Raw genomic sequence first — 19,593 nt, 5'->3', positions numbered from 1 at the left:
CTTTTTCAATTATTCCCTCACTTGTTGATCTATGATCTATGATTCATGGAGTAGACAAAAATAAAATTTTAAAGCTCTCTATCTCTAGACTTTAAAGGTATATGGATTAATCATGAAGTGATAAAATGACATTTTTTTCATAGTGATTTTAGATGAATGAGGACATACACAATCTGACTCTTTGCTGTGGAAAAAAATGAAATATTGAATGGTTTGATTTCTCTGTCACTGAAAGGAAGCTTGGTGAATAATGCAAAAGTGGACAGGCAGGGCAGTGAACATTTTGTGGCTTGATGCACATTCCGGTTCATCATAGTTGGAAACTGGTCCTCACTCCACACTCTCTTCTTCTCCCTCCCATTAAAATTCATTTACACTTCCCTTGTTTCAGAATTATCTGCTTTCAGCTGCCAGGGAAAGTCTGTTTATATTTCTGGGGAGCAAAGCTTCAAGGTCATTTCCTACCATTAATTCCCTGTCAGCAAGTGTCACTTGGGTCATTTCCTGTTCCTATTCTCCATAGTGCTGAGGAAGAGATATTCTCATAGTCATATAGTTTTCAAATATGTATCAGTATACCATTCATTTCATTTAACCATGGACTATTTTGGTAGAAAAATGTCAACATGATTTCTCTAGTATGAATCTAGTATGCTCCTTGTTGAAACTGTTTGTAGAATGGGCAGCATGGTATTTTCTTATATCTTTGGAAACAATCTAGGAGTACAGATTGCTTAGAAGTCATTGCAAATATGCACTAGGTATGAATCCAGAATATGTACCTTTAGCTGAATATCGAAATACAGCTGCTCTGGTCATCTTTATTAACTAAAATCAATAGACCCTTGGTTCAACTGAAAACATTCAATTAAGTAAAAAAGTCTTTTTAATCATCAATGACTTTGTAAAGAAGGAATTATCAGTTAATAGAATAATTATTTTCACTTTCTGATTAGATATGCAAGATCACAAAGTAAAAATTTATTGAAATTTTTCAGTGAAGACAAATTACAGAATGCTTGGGGCACCTGGGTGGCTCAGTAAGTTGAGTGTCTTCCTTTGGCTCTGGTCATGATCCCGGAGTCTTGGGATCGAGCCCTGCGTCAGGTTCCCTGCTCAGTGGGAAGTCTGCTTTTTTCTCTCCCTCTGTCCCTCCCCACTGCTCTTTCTCTCACACAAATAAATAAATCATAAAAAAATTATGGAATGCTTTAAGTAGCTGATCTTATTGAACATATTTTACAAAGGGAAAAATCTTTTAAAACTTCTGAGTTGATATTAATCAGATGTTAAAAAATAATTCTTCTACAAGTGCTCAGAATATCTCAAAATGTATGAGTGGCCTGCTGAACAGGAAATTATCAGTCAGTGTGTTTTGTTTTCATCCAAAGTTGATTTTTTTTAAACACTAAATTGATTTTTTCCCACAGACTACCTGTGTCAAGACTCAGATGAGGAAAATGACAAAATATCAAGGAAAAATATAAAAGGCTATTTAAGTAAATGGAGAGAAATGTTACACTCTCGAACGGGAACATTTTCCAAAGGTAATTTGACAAAATAATTCTAAGATTTATCAAAAAAAAAAAAAAAAGTAAAAAACTAAACTGGCACAAATAGCTAAGCAAATTCTGAAGCAATAGTGAAAAAGAAGGAAGTCTTGCCCTCACATCTGAAGTTATATGATGAAGTTACAATAGTTGAATCACTATGGTAATGGTATGAGGAGAGACAAATGAATTTAAAACAGAAAAGACAATTCAACAAATGCAAACACCATCAAAAATCATCCTGCAAAAAAAAAAAAAAAAAAGAAAGAAACAAAAAAACAAAACAAAAGAAACCATCCTGCACATCACACAGCAAAAGAAATTCCAGTCATAAGAGGGAGTTAAATGAAAAATTTCATCCATGAAAGAACTGGAAGGAAACATGGGTGGAAAGTATTTGATCTTGGGGCCCAGAGGCTTTTCGTATATAAATCTTTCCATTAAAAAAAAAATCCAGAACAAAGTAAGAAGGCAAACAACTGAAAGCTTTTTGCAATGTTTAATAAAAGGAGTTACAGGGGGTATTCCAAGATCCCCACTGGATGTCTGAATCCATGGATAGTACTAAAATGTTTACATCCTACACCTTTTCCTATACATCCATACCTGTGATAACGTTTAATTATAAATTGGAAAGAGATTAACAACAATAACTGATAATAAAAAAGAAGTATAACAATATAGTGCAATAAGAGTTATGTGAACGGGGTCTCTCTCAAAATATTTTACAGTGTGGCACTCACTTACCCCTCTGGTGATGATGTAAGAGAATAACACGCCCCCGTGGAGTGAATCACATGGGCCTTGGGATATGGCAGGTAGTTGGAACCATGGAAAGTGAAGCTTCAGAGAAGAGGGGCAGGAAAGCCCTCAAATATATATGCTTATGTGTAAATAGATGCATAGAAAATGACTTGAAGGCTCACAGGATTTTACCCGTAAGTTAAGGGGTCCTAGGTTATTTTAAATTTCTCTTTCTGCTTTTCTGTATTTGTCTTTTACTTTTTACTTAAAAAAAAAAAAAGATTTTATTTATTTATTCATGAGAGACACAGAGAGAGGCAGAGACACAGGCAGAGGGAGAAGCAGGCTCCTCACAGGGAGCCCGACGCAGGACTCGATCCCAAGACCCCGTGATCAGGACCTGAGCCAAGGCAGACACTCAACCACTGAGCCACTCAGGCGTCCCTGTCTTTTACTTTATTAATTGAAAGCCCGAAACCACAAATGCCTCCCATTTCCCCCGTGGAGTCTGATTTCACTCTCAGGAGCGGCCACTTGAGGATACTTCTGCTCAGAACTGCCTGATTGAGACCCAGATCTGGAAAAAAAAAAAAAAAAAGAAAGAAAATGTCTTGTTCCCAGCCTCCCTTACAGGGTTCCAGTTCCCCTGGCTTTAGGGCCCTCCCTGAGCACATACTAGGTCCCTCCCTGAGCACATACAGTGAGAACTAATCAGAGCCTTGGGGTAAGATGTGAGATTTGTCAAATCTATGAAAACTAAGCGGTAAGATTTGACACAGCAGCTAAATATAGGGAGTGCTAACATCCAGTTTAAAATAGCTTTGGTCCCTAGGACGAGGGCACTGCACATGATTAACACAGGACTTTACCCGATGGCTGATGTTATTCCTACATTTTTCAGATGCTTTTACTTGGACCTTTTCAAAATAACCCGTAGATTTGGGCTTTATGTGCTTATATGGCAAGGTCGCTCCCTGTGATACCGTCACAAGGCTCAAGCATAAAATCAAGTTAAGAGTTCTTGCCAAAACATGAATCAGTTCAGCAGAATATTCTGAGCTCTGTCTTCTTTTTTTCCATTCTCTAATATTTCTTCACATCGTAGCCCAAACAATCGCTCATAATTAAACTGAGTGAAGGAGCAGCCCTGGCAGGAAATGTACTTGGCGAGGATCCCACAGCTCCTCATTGTCTTCCACACAGAACAATTACATCAGTTCCTTCCATTTCCAGAGGAAGAATGGATTTTGCAGAGCAATAGATGAAAATAAGAGGAAGGAGGTGGCTTATTTACATATTCCAAATCAGGTTAATGTATAATTTTTTTATGGGAAAAGGAAATGCCTGAAATAATTAAATAGTAATTTTTTAAAAACCTGCTTTCACTTCCTTCGGCATCTCTACGGCCTGCTGACCACAACCTCTGCTCACCAGTTACTCATGTCTGCCGAAAACCCCCAGGTTCAAAGGGAAATCCAGCCAACAAGTATGATATATTCCAGGGTCTGGAAACTTCAAGAGAAGTTAAATGCCAACTGTGTTTGAAAAGTTAAAAATGTCTCACCATCGAGTTCTTCAGCATCTGCTATTTACTCAGTAGATTCACTGTAAATCCTAATGCAGAAGGGGATTTAGAGTCCAAATGTGCACTCCAAGATGGTGTAACGTGAGGGATGTCTTAAGAGTTGTTTGGCATCAGCTCAGGTGGATGACAAGGCATTGTGGTCAACCTGCTGCCTCCTGGGGATGAATGCCTTCTCTGCTCACAGGCACATCAGGGGCCAGGTGCTCCATCCATTTAGGGAACTACAGGGTGAAGAGATCAGCTTTGACTTAGACCTACCTACCCACCCTGATCATTCTTTCCTCTCCTACTTTTCTGCTCCTCACCCCCATCCCCACCCCTGGCAGCCTGGAATCCTTCATGGTTCACTAGGAAAGGACAGATGGGTTGAGGGGCCAGTTCTCACAAAACCCAGAAGTGCTGGAGACACACAAAATCTACAGTTCAGCCTCCCAGTAAGGTCAGCTGAGAGAACCACACTCTCCAAAGGAATGTCCCAGCCATTTAAAGGCAATGAGCACCTTTTTGGATGCCAAGAAGACATCAAATTTCCCTTTTATCCATTTCTTAGTTCCTGACCTCTCACTTATTTCTGCTGGGTGAAGGCCCAGAAGGTTTCAGCCCCCTGCACAATCAGAGAAGGAGAGATAGCAGGCAGGCAGGAAAGAGTGTCCGGCACCCATCCCTAAGCCCCTGCTCTGTGAAGCTGAGGTGAGTCCCCTCATGGTCAGGTTGAGGCCACGAAATAGGAAAGCCAGAGAGTGAAGGGGGGTAAGGCTACAGGTGTTCTGTTCTGAGGACTGAAGGGAGAGCCCCAGACCATTCATTCCCCTGCAGGATAAATCCTACATAGAAAACAAATTCCATGGGGCCCCAGAATTGCCAGTTTCTGGAAGGGAAAGATTCAACCCTTGATCATGTGCTTACACATAGATCCCTGTACAAAGCCACAAATCATAGAGAGCTTCAAAGTAGACACCTGGACCCTACTATTGGACACTGGCTCTTACAGTCTCTCCAGCTGCAGACAATTTTTTTTTTAGTATAGAAGACTGACGTAAAATTAGAAAAAAGCTGGGGAATTAGAAAAAAAAGATCTTATTTGTTTGAGAAAGAGAGAGAGTGTGAGTGGAGGGAGGGGCTGAGGGAGAAGCAGACTCCCCACTGAGCAGGTACCCCCCCTCCCCCCACCACCACCACCGACAGACAAAGGGCTTGATCCCAGGACCCTGAGATCATGGCAGGCACTTAACGGACTGAGCCACCCATGTGCCCCTAAGCTTGGGAATTTTATCTGAGGTTGCATATAGACAGAAGAAGGCCATCTATAAGGTTGGCTGGCAGGCATGGTGGTTCTGCCTGTCCTCACCCCAGTTTGTCCATGTGCCAATGCGCCAAGAGTATTCAGAGAGTACTGGCAGAGGAAAGTCAGTAAGAAAAAAAAAGCCCCAATAAAGAAACAAGAATATGGTTTCAACATTAATAATGAAAGCAGCACCATAAAAGGCAGAAGTCTCTTGTTTACAAGTGACAGATGCTCAACTAAAAGGGAGTTTGCAACCTGAGCCAAAAAGGAGAATTTATCAGCTTACATAAATACACCAGCGTCGCTTTTTTTTTTTTTTTTTTTTTCCCTTTTAAAGGCTCAGGCACATCTACATTCAGAGGCCTCAATATTCATCTGGGTTTTGTCTGTTTCTTCATTTCTTGGCTCTTCTTCCTTCTCCACCTTGGCTTACTCCTGCAGACCTGTTCTCCCATGACTAGCAAAGGTGGTTATTGTAATGGTGTTGGTCATTCTTCTGTTCCACAGCATCTGGAACGCTTCTCCCTGCTTAGGGAACTTCCCACCTCATAAATCTTGGTGGGGCACGTGCTCTCCCACTGCGGAAGCTACAAATGTCAAATGCTTGTCTTCCCAAACTGCTTTGCAGCTGGAGTTCAGGCGTGTAACCCAGACGACAACAATCAAACACAGCTATCTTAAATTTGGAACTAGACACAGATAAAGCAAAGAAAGAGCAAAGGGAAAAAAGAAAAGGGAGAGAGAGCAAAAACTATAAGGCCTCCCTGACAATCTCGTGTTCCTGGGACAGTGGTGGCCACACTGTGGTGGTTTCCAGGGTCCTGTCCTGACAATGTCAGCTCCAGAGCCTGGAGGGTATTGCATTCAGCTGTGATGGCAAAGCCATCCTTGCTGGACTCATCCTGAGGCATGGTTTAGGGCCCTGTTTGCGGTTGTTGAACATAGTACCTGATTCTCTAGCCATCCCAAGGATTCCTTCTGCTACCCAGGACCTATATTTATTTAAATCAGCCAGAATTGGTTTGTATTGCTTGCATATAAGAAATGGACTCCAAACAGCTGCCCCAAATTCTCACCGCCTCAGTTTAACAACTTCAGTTGAAAAGGATCTTCTCTTTGTGTGTATATCAATCCAGGCAGGGATTCCTATCAATCTTATGCGAAGCACATACCCACCTCTACCTCAATCATGTTGCTAGAGAAATGGGATTCTATGACTGGCCAAACCTGTGTCAAATGTCCATTTCTGTGGCCAAGGACTATATGGCCACATATTGAAAGACAATCTCACAAGGATCTTACAGAATGGAAAAGGTGACATTCTCCAAAAAAAGGTAGATGTCCATGATAAACACTTTCCTATTATGTAGAATTTTCTCTATTTGTTCATCAGTCTTTTAAAACTCACAAATACAGGGGGGCATTTGAGTGGCTCAGTAGGTTAACCGGCAAACTTCGGTTTTGGCCCAGGTCACGATCTCAGGGTTGTGAGATGGAGCCCCACATCGGGCTCCATGCTGAGTGTGAAGCCTGCTTAAGATTCTTTCTCTCCCTCTGCTCTTCTCTCCATCTCTAAAACAAACAAACTCGAAAATTCCAAACTACAAAGAATTAAGAGAGCAATTCTGAGAATTACCTCCTCAGAAGAATAAAGTGGACTATCTTAAAGTAAAAAAGCCAAGGAATAAAATAAGTAGGAAGGATCTTGTGGTGGATTTTCTCAAGATATACTATGTTTTCTTCTCTCCAAACCTTAGAAAATTCTTAGAAAAGATTTTCAGTAACATCTAAACAATATTAGGAAATTACTTCTCCTAAACAAAATTCCCATCCCACCCTCTTTGAATTATCCACCCCATTTCTGATCACCTGGAACATGGTGAGATTCTTCAGTCTATGGGAAGATGATTTTCCTGGTGGCAGTTTGCCAGGAAACCAGTCTTTGGTGAGGGAAAAAAAAAAAAAAAAAACAGTTTCAATCATTACATAGTGTCACTGCACCCCAGAGAGCAGCAACCCCACCACATGCTGAGTAGAGTATTACATATTGCCAAAACTCTTGGGAAGTAGGGCTCAGCCGGAGGCAGAATGCCAGTGTAGAAGAAAAGTGAGAAAAAAGTAGTGCCAGAAGGAACAGGATAGAAAGAATGTTAGGGAATGAAAGGGAGAACATGTATGAAATTGCATCAAGGTCAGCAAAACCCTAGTATAAATAGTAACAGCTGTATGCTGAGTCCTTGCAGAAAGAGTCTGTGTGGGATATTTTCCATTTGGTTTTCCAGATCCACTCGCCATGCTTCTCCTCTTTGCTCACTGACTGAGAAGGCTGAGCTGTGTGTAGTGTATCTATGGCTCTCTGTCTGCTTGCTTCCTGTTGGGTTCAGCCAGTAGGAGGCACCAGCAGAAGATAGAGAAGTAGGAAGAAAGTGAGGTCTGAAATTTTACTTTCCTGTTTCTCTCCCTGCAGGACCACAGCCTGCATCAAGCAGTCTTCTCTATATGGCCACTCACCCCTACCCCAGGCCCTCTCAGGTATCCAGATGGGAAGTACTCTCTTCTGTTCTACCCCAGTGCACTGTTCCATCCCTTGTATCCCTTGTTGGTTTCCCTAAACCAACCCCCACATTGTAAATGGTCCCTTTACACAGTGGTTTTCACACCTCTTAGTCACATCTGATGAGTATGCCATCGGTTTCCTGATGAGACTATGCCCAATGCAAAATCGAAACATTCTTTGAAAGACCACAGCAGTCTGGGGTAGGTGGTAGGGAGAGAAGATAGGTAAATTCAAAGGCAGGAAGAGTACAAGAAGAATGAGGGTAGTATTGTGTTGCTTTTAGTTCAAACATGTTCCTACACTGCACCCAAGTGAAGGTGTCAAATATGTGAATAAGGGTGGAGGATTCATTTTTGGAGACCTAGGTTTAAGAATTATTCACATGTAGGTGGTTGATAAAGTTATGAAAGTGCATGAAGTGGTTCAGAAAACAACAGGGTAAGAGATGATTGTCACTTTAAAAAATTAATGGAAGTCCCGAAGAGCTAAATTTCAAATGGAGAAGTAGAAAACCCTACCTTTCCTTTATCAACTTTTATAACTGAAATCCCTGTAAATATTATGTACTGTTTCTTTGAACCAAGGAAATGCTTTGTCAGACTTCTGTTCCACTTACATATGTGTCAGCATATATTTCTACACAGATGGCATCATTGCTGACAACAAAGTGGCAAAATGGCCCACAGATAAAAGTGACCTCTGGAGGAAAAGTCTACATTCTTGACTAGAAGCAATTTCCTTTGGAAAAGAAATCATTAAGAACTCAAAACTTTGGGGCACCTGAGTGATTCAGGGCTTGAGCATCTGTCTGCCTTTGGCTCAGGTCATGATCCCGGGATCCTGGGATCGAGTCCTGCATCAGGCTCCCACAGGGAGCCTGCTTCTCCCTCTGCCTGTGTCTCAGGCCTCTCCCTGTGTGTCTCTCATGGATAAATAAATAAAATCCTTAAAAAAAACCCTAAAAACTTTAAAAAACTCTAAATAAGTCCACTTACATATACATGTCCTTTATAAACTTTCTATCATATATTGGTTTTTTTGTAATGTATAAAGAAACGCTATATCCATGTAGCATATAAATGACAAAACAATGAAATTTAGGTCAAGGACATGAAACAATTAGCAGGTGGCACTAAGAACAAATTTGTTGCAAAAACATCAAAATACGGTTTGGAAAACATGAATGGAGGAACAAAATATGATTTATCCACACAACAAAGTAGTTCACTGCAATAAAAAGAAACCAACTACTGATACACTCAAAAACATTATGAATCAAAACATTATGCTGAGTGAAAGTAACCAGAAACAAAAGAGCTCATAGTGTATGATGCTATTTATATAAAATTCTAGAAATGGCAAACTAATCTGTAGTGACAAAACAAAGATTTCATTGGTTGCTGGAGTCAGGAATCAGATGAAGGAATAGACAAAAAGGGAAACTTTGGGTACGATGCAATTATTCTGCATCTGCATTGTAGTAGTGGATTCATGAGTGTATATATTTGTCAAAATTCATTGAATTGGGTGCTTTAAGAGGACATTACTTACTGTACAAAACTTATACCTCCACAAAGATGATTAAGGGGAAAAAATGATGAGAAATGCTATGGACAGCTGATGCATTCCCCAGCACTTAAGTGTTTAATGGATAAGAGGGAGAACAGTGGTCGGACACACCGTTCCAGTCAGGAAGGGGGAATAAGCCAGCAGAGTGATGTCACTCAAGTATGGGAGTAGTGCTTTTAAGAGAAAATTGCTGATGGGTTATCGGTGAGATTCTAAGACCTGCAGGATGATGACTGAAACACATATCCTTTGGCTGCAACATTTGAGGAGTCTGTTATCAGCTTTGTCAGAGCGATTTCCAGAGTGGGACTGTGGACACCAGCTGCCTGGGAATCCACCGTGAAGAGGAAAAAGAGGACATGGTGGCAGAGCATAGAGACTTGTGTTCAGGGACCTTGGATGAGAAAAGAAAGTAGAGTAAGATATGACAGTAACCAGAGAGGAAAAAGGGTGAGGGAGAATTTTTTTTTTTTTAATGAGAGAAACATGAGAATCTTTATCTGTAGTGGGAAATAAATCAGGAAAGAGGGAGGGTTTCACCCGACAAGGCGCCAAGGAGAGGCAGCTGAACTTGAATACGAGGGCCTTCATCTCTCATGTAGAACTGATAGGATGAGGGGATGTGTAGATAAATCCCTTAGAGAGGGAGAACAAGTTGAGACATTTTATGCTTTATGGCCTCAGTTTTCCCAATAAGTTAAAAGGCATAGAAATTTGATGTGAGACACTGAAAGAAGGTAGGGGTCTTAGGAGATTTTGCATTGTCAGAGACACAAAATGAAGGGGTCCACAGAAATGCTCTGAGGCCAGAGAGGGGATGATGTATCACCTAAATTTTTTATAATTAAAGACCTGTGGGAGGAGTGTGTGATGTCCACCAGCAGGAAGAAAATTAAATATAGATAAGATATAGATGAAGTTAGATAATATATAGATAAGTAGGCTAAGGCAAGATAATGTGTACTCATCAGTCTCCTACCTTCTCCCCACCTACTTTCCTCCCTAGAAATTTATATTCATTAAAAAACTATTAACTTTAGGGGAAGAGGGGATGGAGGCAAAAGTACTCCAGTATCCTCAAGTACCCAGATGTGATCAAATAACATTATATACGATGATCTTGGCTAAAATAAAATAAACTGGAAGTTAGAAGAAAGCTAAACTTTGAATGCCATTTGGATGGTAGAAACACACACACACACAGTGGTAAATGTACTATATACCTTTTTAATTCAATTTATCTCACTGAGCTGTCTCATTCCTTTTTTTTTTTTTAAGATTTTATTCATTTCTTCACAAGACACACACACACACAGAGGCAGAGACACAGGCAGAGGGAGAAGCAGGCTCCCTGGGGGAGCCCAATGTGGGACTCATTCCCAGGACCTCAGGATCATCCTGAGCCAAAGGCAGACGCTCAACCACTGAGCCACCCAGGTGTCCTAAGCTCATTCTTTTGTAAAGTTGTATAATATTTCATGGTCTTCATGTATCATTATTTCTTTAACCAGAGAGTTATAATGGACACTAAGCTTCTTATCAAGACTCATGCATTTATAAACAATGCTGCAGTAAACAACATTGTACGAAGGTCATTTTGCATAGAGATGGATATATCTATAGAATGAATTTCTGGAAGTGGAGTTGTTAAGTGAAAGGGCATGTGACAGTATTTAATATCATTTCATGTTACATCCCCACAGGCAAAATAAGAGTGTCTATTTCCTCAGAACCTCACCAACACAGCACTTTAACAAAATTTTCTATCTTCACTAATCTGATAGGTTTTAAAATGACATTTCAATATAGTTTTTAATTAATTTGCATTTCTCTTAATATAAGAGAGACTGAGCATCTTTGTACACATTCGGGAGTCATTTTTGTTTCCTGTTCTGAGATCTATGCCTTTGAGCATTCATTTTTCACCAGGGAAGTTGTCCTTTTCCTACTGATTTTAATAAACTCTTTTTACATATATACATTAGACTTCCATAATTCATGAATTCCATATTTGAAAATTCACCCATTTACTAAAATTTATTTGTAATCCCCAAATCAATACTCACAGCGCTTTCATGGTCATTCACAGGTAAGCAGAGAGGCAAAAATTTTGAGTCGTCGAACATGCGTGTTCCCAGCATAGGTCAAATAAGGTTGTGCTCTGCCGCCTTCTTTCAGCTCCTATTCTGTAAACAAGTGTCTTTTTCATGGTCTACTTCATGCCACATTTTTCACATTCTTGAGTTTTTATTGGTCATTTACTTTCTTTTTTTTTTAAGTTTTTAAAAATTTACTTAAGTGATCACTAGACCCATCATGGGGCTAAAACTCACAACCGGGAGATCACAACCTACTGAGCCAGCCAGGCACCCGTATTTGGCTACTTTAAACAACCCCCAGCTAAAGTGCTACATAGTATTCCTAAGAGCAAGAAGGCTGGAATGTGCTTTATTGAGAAAATTTGTGTATGATAAGCTTTGTTCAGTCCTATTATGGTGCCGCTGGTTGTATTATGTAAGGTGTCTTTAAACAGAAACATGCATAAAATATCCTTATGAATGGATTGGTAGGAAAAATGTTGTGACCAAAGTTAAGAGGAAACTACTCCTGTATTTCCCCTAGAAGCAAGGGTTCTGTATATGCTAATGCAGTGTTCACAATGAATTTATAGAACATAACTAATGCAAATAATGACAACTGTTTGGGAAATTAACCTGTTTGTGATGCAAGTTGCCATTATGGTGCCCAGCCTGTACTTGTCTTTTCATTTTCATTTTTTATCAAGGATATATTATTTTTAAATTTTTTATGTAGTCGTATTTATGAAGTGATGTTTACTATACATCTCTGGTTATTGTGATTTAGTTAGAAAGGAGGGGAAAAAATGAATGGAATAAACACCTAAATCCAAGTGTTGACCTGCCATCTGGTCTGTGGAGCTCTGCTCAAGCAGAAACAAGCTATCTCTCCATCCACTCAAATAATGCCTACCTGATAGGAAAAGAGAGATCATGTCTGTTCCTTCAAAGAGAAGCAATTAGATTCCCAGGGGTGCTATTTCACGGTATCCTTGAAATATTTATTTGGGGATGGCATGAGCCCATGGCTTCAGTTACAAAGAAATGCATGAGAATGGTCACTTGCATTTCTACAAAACTTGCAGTAAGAATATTATTATACTCCTGGTGTCACATTAACCTTCACCCAACAGAAGCTGTAAAAGTTGCTTTGGGCAATTATAATAAAACTTTCCCTTTTAATCAATTTTGACTGAGATCATCTCCATAAGAATCGAGACCTACCTTTTAGCAAATTGAGGAATATTTGGTCAATTATCAGCTAAGAGAGTCCTCAAGTTGTATTTAAATGGAGCTGAAAGTGACAAACTGATTCCAAATTGGAAGCCACACTTCTAGCACCTCAGCTTGTCAAATCTCAGGTGATGGCTGATTTTCAGACTCTGATAGCAACACTCTTCCACAACGGCAACATGCAAAAGCTTCTTCTTGCCTACAGCCCTCTCTGCCAGTAATTTGGCTTCAGCCACAGATATGAATCTATGACCTACATGCATATTATTCCTGGTGACATGCATACAGAACTGCGAAAAGGAGACTAGCAAAGTCATCTGATTTGATAAATGGTCAAGTTTACCATCACTAGGGCAGTAAGCTGACCATACCGATCAGAGTTGGTGAGCTTTATCATGCATGACCTGCACAGTAGCACCATTAAATTTTTAATATGTTGGTGATTAATCCTGCATGTGTAATTTTAGTGCCCTGGAACTGTATTGGGAATGCTCAAGTCTTCTCTTCCAATTAACCATTCTTTATTCCAAAGTACACTTGTCTTTCATGCAAAACAAACAAAAAAACTGTATTGTCTCCACAGCCCCATAATTCTATAGAAAAATCAAGTGAATTTTGTTGTTTTCTCTTAAAGAAGACCACTTTATGAAGAAGCAGGCATCACCAGAAATGAAGCAGAAGAGTTTTCTCTCTGCTCCCCCACCCCCTCTCTCTCTTCCTGCAATAGAATGAACTGTCTACTTTTCCTTTCCACCTGACACAAAATCCACATATTGAGGCCCTAACCCCCAGTGTGACTATATTTAGACATAAGGCTTTCAGGAGGTAATTAAGGGTAAATAAGGTCATAAGGATGGGGTCCTAATCCAATAGGATTGGTGGCCTTATAAGAAGAGAAAAAGTTCTTTCACTTTGGCTCTCTCCACTTACACACGCTTCAAAAAGGCCACATATTCCACATGGAGATGGTGGCCATCCACAAGCCAGGAGAAGTCTCACCAGAACCTGACCATACTGGCACCCTGATCTTGGACTTCCTTCCTCCAGAACTATGAGAATATAAATGTCTGTTGTTTAAATCTGAGATATTTTGTTATGCCAGCCCAAGCTAAGACACTCCCTGTCTTTGACTTGAGGCCTGCTGCTTCCATGTTGGTTCTGAACAGCCTGTGTACAGCTACACATTTCCCCACATTGTCCTCCACCCCCACCTAATGGCACCCACGTTCCTAACCTTTCCAGCATTTTCCTCCTGCTCCCAGTTAAAACCTTGCCTCTGACTTCTGTTCCCTTGGAACCCTGTCTTTGTAAGTAACTGGATGATCCAATAAACTATTGCATGCTATAGTGTCAATGTCCGATAATGATTTGATGTCACATTCATTTCTCCCTTAGGTTCCTAGAGGCAGAGCATGTTTGCTGAAACCTGTCCACATCTCCCTCACAGATTTTGATAAGGGTAGAACAAACTTGACAATCCTGAGCTTAACCTGGATCTGAACAGAAGAAGGGGGCCAAAAAAGCATCCTCCCCAATGGTTAACATTGAAGGCAATCTGCCTCCTTAATAATCTCAGCCGGTACTCTCCAGAAACAGCCTCAGTCTTTGGCTTCCTTATTACAGAATCTTTCCAACATAACCCTGTTGCTCCACCCATAACTTTGACAATAAGAATTTTTTAAAAGCTAAAATGTGATCATTACAGCCACTGAAGCAGTTTGCCAGAAGAGGTTTTAGAGTGTAAGGGAATCTTTTAGACTACTTCCCTGTAGCTTGGCACTTTATTCCATTTATCCAGTTTCAAATGAGTATGAATGTAAGAAATACCCACTTTAAAATATTTTTCCTTTTATTAAACTAAATACAACACCTAGCTCCTTCCCTGCTAATCTGTGTGGCATCCATCTCTCCAAAGCTCCTTCTCAGCTGCACTCACACCAGAATCCAAAAGGCTAAGTAGTGCTTGGAGATAGGAGGAAAGTTCCCTAATTGTCAGCTTCCCCCGGGGGTGCCTGGATGTCTTCAAGGTTGGGTCCACACTCTCTCCCAGAACAGGGATCTCTGCTTCTGCACCATGAGCTTGTAGTGCCACTTGTATCCCACTTCTCTTTTTTGACCTTTTGACTTGATCTAAGAGCTAAAAAAAAAAAACCTCTCCTCCTCTAATTGTCCTTAAAAGAGTTTAGCGTAAACTTGTCAGAGCTAAGGCTTTAGGAAAACAAAAGCCAGGAAGAGAACTATCTCACTGACATCCTCTGCTTCCGGCCCAGTAACAAAAACTTTCTCTAAGCCAAAAGAACATCAAAAAGCTAGGTTACACTTGCGGAAATGGGAAAGGGAAAAGAGAAAAAGTAATATTTGGCTAAATTATCCTGGTCCCCAAACAACAGGTCCTGAAATAGAAGTATCAGGTGCAATTACAGACAAGTTCTCCTTTGCTGAATATTATCAGGCAGCTCCTAACAGCACCAGCCTGGGAAAAAGACTTACTCCCTACTCTTGTTAATAATTTCCTTTAAGCCACTTCACCTCTCTGGAAATAATTTTGGGCATTTATGCATTCCACTAACTTTTATAGGCCTACTCTCTGCAGGAATTTGGGGACAGTGTGGTATAAGTCTTGGGGCTTAAAAATATGCCTTGAACTCGGGTTGCATATAGCACATAAGCCAAAAAAAAAAAAAAAAAAGCAATTGCAAGGACAGGGATGTGCCCGAGATGCGAGGGGAACACCCAGAAAGGGAACCTGCCATGGCCTGGAGGGGAGCAGTCTGAGCTGAGTCCAGCAGGAGTAGATGATATGCATGCTGAGGGTGCCTAAAGGACCGCACTAAAGAGATGGGAATGAGGTGTGAGGATCATGGAAAAGTTGACAGGAATCAAATCCCAGTGCCCACTGTGGTTTGTATTATCTCCTAATAGCCATGAAGTATCCTGGGAAGATTTTGGGGCAGAGGTTGAATGCTAGGGTTTGGTTGTGTTTTTGTTTTTTTGTTTTTTTTTTAAGCAACTTAGCATAAATTTATTGCCTTACAGTTCTACAGGTCAGAGACACAGGTCTTACTGGGCTAAATTCAAGGCGTGGGCAGGCATGAGTTCTCTCTGGAAGCTCTGGAGGAGAATCCATTTCCTTGCCTTCTTCTGCTTCTAGAAGCTGGAAAAATTCTCTAGTTTATGACCTCCATCCTCCATCTTCAAAGCTAGCAAAAGCAAGCCGAGCCTAGCTCCTGGCAGCCACTCATCTACTTTCTATGTCTATAGATTTACCTATTCTGGATATTTCATACAAATGGAATTGTAAGATATGTGACCCTGTGTTCTTTCACTCAGCAGGTTTTCCAGGCAGGTTCATCCATGCTGTGGCATATATCAGTATTTATTCCTTTTTATGGCCCAATAAAATTCCATTATATGAATAAGCCACATTTCTGTCTAGCCATTCACCCTTTGGTGAACATTTGGGTGGTTGACACTTTTAGCTAATATGAATAGTGCTGCTACCAACATTTGTGTTACAGGCATTTGTTTGAGGCCTGTTTTCATTTCTTTTGCATACGTAGTTAGGAGTGGAACTGCCGGGTCACTTGGTAACCCCAGGCTTAACTTTTAAGAAACCACCACCTGTTTTCCACAGTAGCTTCACCATGTCATTCCCACCAACAACATATGAGGGTTCCCATCTCTCCACATCCTTGCCAACGCTTGTGATTTTCTGTTTCTGTTGTTTGTGTGTATTGCCCCCACACATATAGCTAACCTAGCAGGGAGGTGAGGTGGTGTTATTATGCTTTTGATTTGCATTTCCTTAATGGCTGCTAATGCTTAGTATCTTTTCAAGATTTGCTTTTCAAATAACAGAATTGGGAAGTTACGAGAAAGGCAGATTTAAAAGAAAGTGAAAAGAAGTTAGGAAAATCAGTTTTCCAGATTAAATCTGGTGAGGCTAGGAATTAAAAAAATAAGAGTAAGGAAGGGAAAGAAAAATAAGTTGGAGAAATATTTAGAAAGTACAATTGTCCGAGTTTAGGGACCAGTTAAGTGGAGATTCAAGGGCAGGAAGAAGTCAAAGTGCCCCATCATCCTTATCCATAAAATGAAAGGGTGGGCCATATGACCCAAGGTGCTTGCCAGCACAAGCATTCTTTCTCAGAGTGACTTTACTTTGCAAATATCAAAGAGGCTTATAAGGTAAAATTTATTCAGGGCTTCTAAAAATTGATGTTGCACACATATATCAACTGCTTATAAAAATAAGCCCTTCTCCATTGCAGGGACAGATGAGAAAGGATAAAATTTAAATGGAAACAATTTAATTATTTTAAAATCATTCATTAATTAGAGTATCTAAACCAATGTAGCCTATAAATATCGGTCAATGTGTTTAACATTAGATCCCACAAGTGCCAAGGGCTTGTTACTCTGATTAAGGCTCTTGTCCTGTCAAAGGGGACTATGGATTCTAATGAAAATAATTTTTTAAGATCTACACAATGGAAATAAGTCAATGCTCCAGGCCCCAATTAAAGGCATAAAACTTTTACTTTAAAATAGAATAATTCCCTGATAAGAAGGGCAGGTTACATTATGATTAACTGATTTTATAATTTACAATTCTCTTAATTTGGGATCTGGCTTTCTCTGTTCTTACAGAAAAATACCAAAGTTGGCACATTTTAAAATTTAGACCTGATTTGAGTAAATCCAAAACAGTTTTATTAAGAAGACTTCTTCAAAGCTATGAAGAAATCAAAAGAAAATTTTTCATTATATAAGTCTTCTCTTAAAAATTTAGGAATGCATCTAATTCATAAATAAATTTAAGTGGTATAATCCCAAGAAGCAAGAATTGTATCCACTTGTAAAAGATAAAAGTAATAATTTTATCACCTGTGTTAATACTAAACAAAAACAATTTGTGCTATGATGGCCACGTGAAATAACTTGCTATAACCCACCCAATCACTGTAAAACTGTCTTTTTTAAAAGATGGATGAATCCTTGGCTTTTATTATCACTAGGTCATTAAAATAGCAAAAGAATGGAAGAATTTTGCCCTTCATAAGCTATATTAAAACATCTTTCATTTTCTCAAGTGCTTTTCTCCCATTTGTTCACAATTATTCATCATTTCTTTCTCTTAGCTTAGTCACCTTCGAGGCACACATTTCATTCAACCATTAAATTGAATTACCATCCTACCAAATAATTTATATTCTCTCAGTCTTACTCCTAATAGGGTATAAAATGTACATTTTTCTAGGACTCAACTTGATTGTTAAATCATTTCCACTGAGGGTTCGTAGAGAGGCCATGACCAAAGTTAAAGGCTAAACTGTGAGGTTTGTGAGGAAAGGAATTAGAGAAAATGTCTTCTTGGCCTGATCTCATCTTGCACAGCTCATATACCTGGAACTTTTTTACCCTAATGGGCCCCATTCACATTAAGACCCACCACTGCTCCCAAACTTATCCTACAGGGATAAGCAAGCATTATAACTTCTGATCCTCCTTTTCTTCCCATCCACCAGTTCCTCTTTGCAGGATATTGGGAAATTATAAAATGTTCCTCTTTAGCAATATTTTTCATCTTCAAGTTTATTTTGTCTTATCTTAATATAGATACTCCAATTCTCTTATGGTTGCTGTTTGCATGGAATATATTTTTCCATCTGTGGTGTAATAAAATATAACTATTTCCTTTGGGCCCCAGGTCCCTGACATTGGAGCTCCTAAAACCCTTGGAATTTACTGTCTTTTGTATGTTAACGAGATGATGATTCAGGTGGGAAGGGGGGCATAATAGCTTCAGAATGAGGCCTATTTGCCAGAAAAATCACCATTGATTAGAATGTTGAGGGATCCCTGGGTGGCGCAGCGGTTTGGCGCCTGCCTTTGGCCCAGGGCGCGATCCTGGAGACCCAGGATTGAATCCCACATCGGGCTCCCGGTGCATGGAGCCTGCCTCTCCCTCTGCCTGTGTCTCTGCCTCTCTCTCTCTCTCTCTCTGTGACTATCATAAATAAATAAAAAAATTTAAAAATAAAATAAAATAAAATAAAATAAAATAGAATGTTGAAACTTTCAAGCCCTAACCCCCAACTTCTGGGGAGGACAGAGGAGCTGGAAACTGAGTTCAGTTATCTGACAACCTTATTTAATCTGATTAAGCTGATTTAATCAGCTGTGCCTATATAATGAAATCTCCATTAAAAACCCCTTAATGATGGTGTTTGGAGAGGTTCTGAGTTGGTATGGACATCCATGTGCCACTACAGTGGCACACTCTGCCTGATGGGGGACAGAGGCTCCTGTGCTTGGGACTTTTCCAGACCCTACTACATACCTTTTCATCCAGCAGTTCACTTGTATCCTTTATAATAAACTTACCGTAAGTAGAGCTGCTTCTTGTGGGATGCCCGGATGGCTCAGCTGTTGTCTGCCTTTGGCTCAGGGCATGATCCCGGGTCCCTGCACAGAGCCTGCTTCTCCCTCTGCCTGAGTCTCTGCCTCTCTCTCTCTCTCTCTCTCTCTCATGAATAAAATCTTTAAAAAAAAACAAAAAAACAAAAACGAAAACAAAAAACTCTTTCATTCTTGAGTTGTTTTAGTGAATTGGCAAAACTGAGAGTGTGCTGGTCATGGAACCCCCAAATTTGTTGTCATCTGGGAAGAAGTGTGGGTTGCCTGGGAATCCCACTTGCAGTTGGCGTAGAGGTGGAGATAGCCTTGTGGAACTAAGTCCTTTAAATCGTTAGGTCTGATGTGAACACCAGTAGATAGTGTCAGAATTGGATTGAATTATTGTACACCCAGTTGATGTGAGAGGACTGGTATGGTATGGGAAAACAACACAGATTTTGTGTCCAAAAGATGCACACCACTTTTTTATTTCAACCTAGTTAGATCTTTGACACTAAAGTATGACTCTGGTAGATGGCAGATAGTTGGATCTTATTTTTTTTTTTTAAGATTTTATTTATTTATTCATGAGA

General features: G+C 40.0%; 1 long non-coding RNA gene across 1 annotated transcript; it reads right to left on the bottom strand.

Moving 5' to 3' along the window:
* Positions 1–1,028: 1,028 nt before the first annotated feature.
* Positions 1,029–11,629, bottom strand: LOC140636304 (uncharacterized). Its single transcript, XR_012033585.1, has 4 exons — positions 11,357–11,629; positions 7,034–7,104; positions 3,859–4,100; positions 1,029–2,871 (listed from the first exon to the last, which is right to left on the bottom strand). It is a non-coding gene; the product is annotated as an uncharacterized lncRNA (long non-coding RNA).
* Positions 11,630–19,593: the final 7,964 nt, after the last annotated feature.

This window comes from Canis lupus, chromosome 7 (assembly GCF_048164855.1).
Source record: "Canis lupus baileyi chromosome 7, mCanLup2.hap1, whole genome shotgun sequence".
Taxonomy (NCBI): Eukaryota; Metazoa; Chordata; class Mammalia; order Carnivora; family Canidae; genus Canis; species Canis lupus.
The sequence above is the reverse complement of the archived record's forward strand: the minus strand, read 5'-3'. Positions and strand labels throughout refer to the sequence as shown.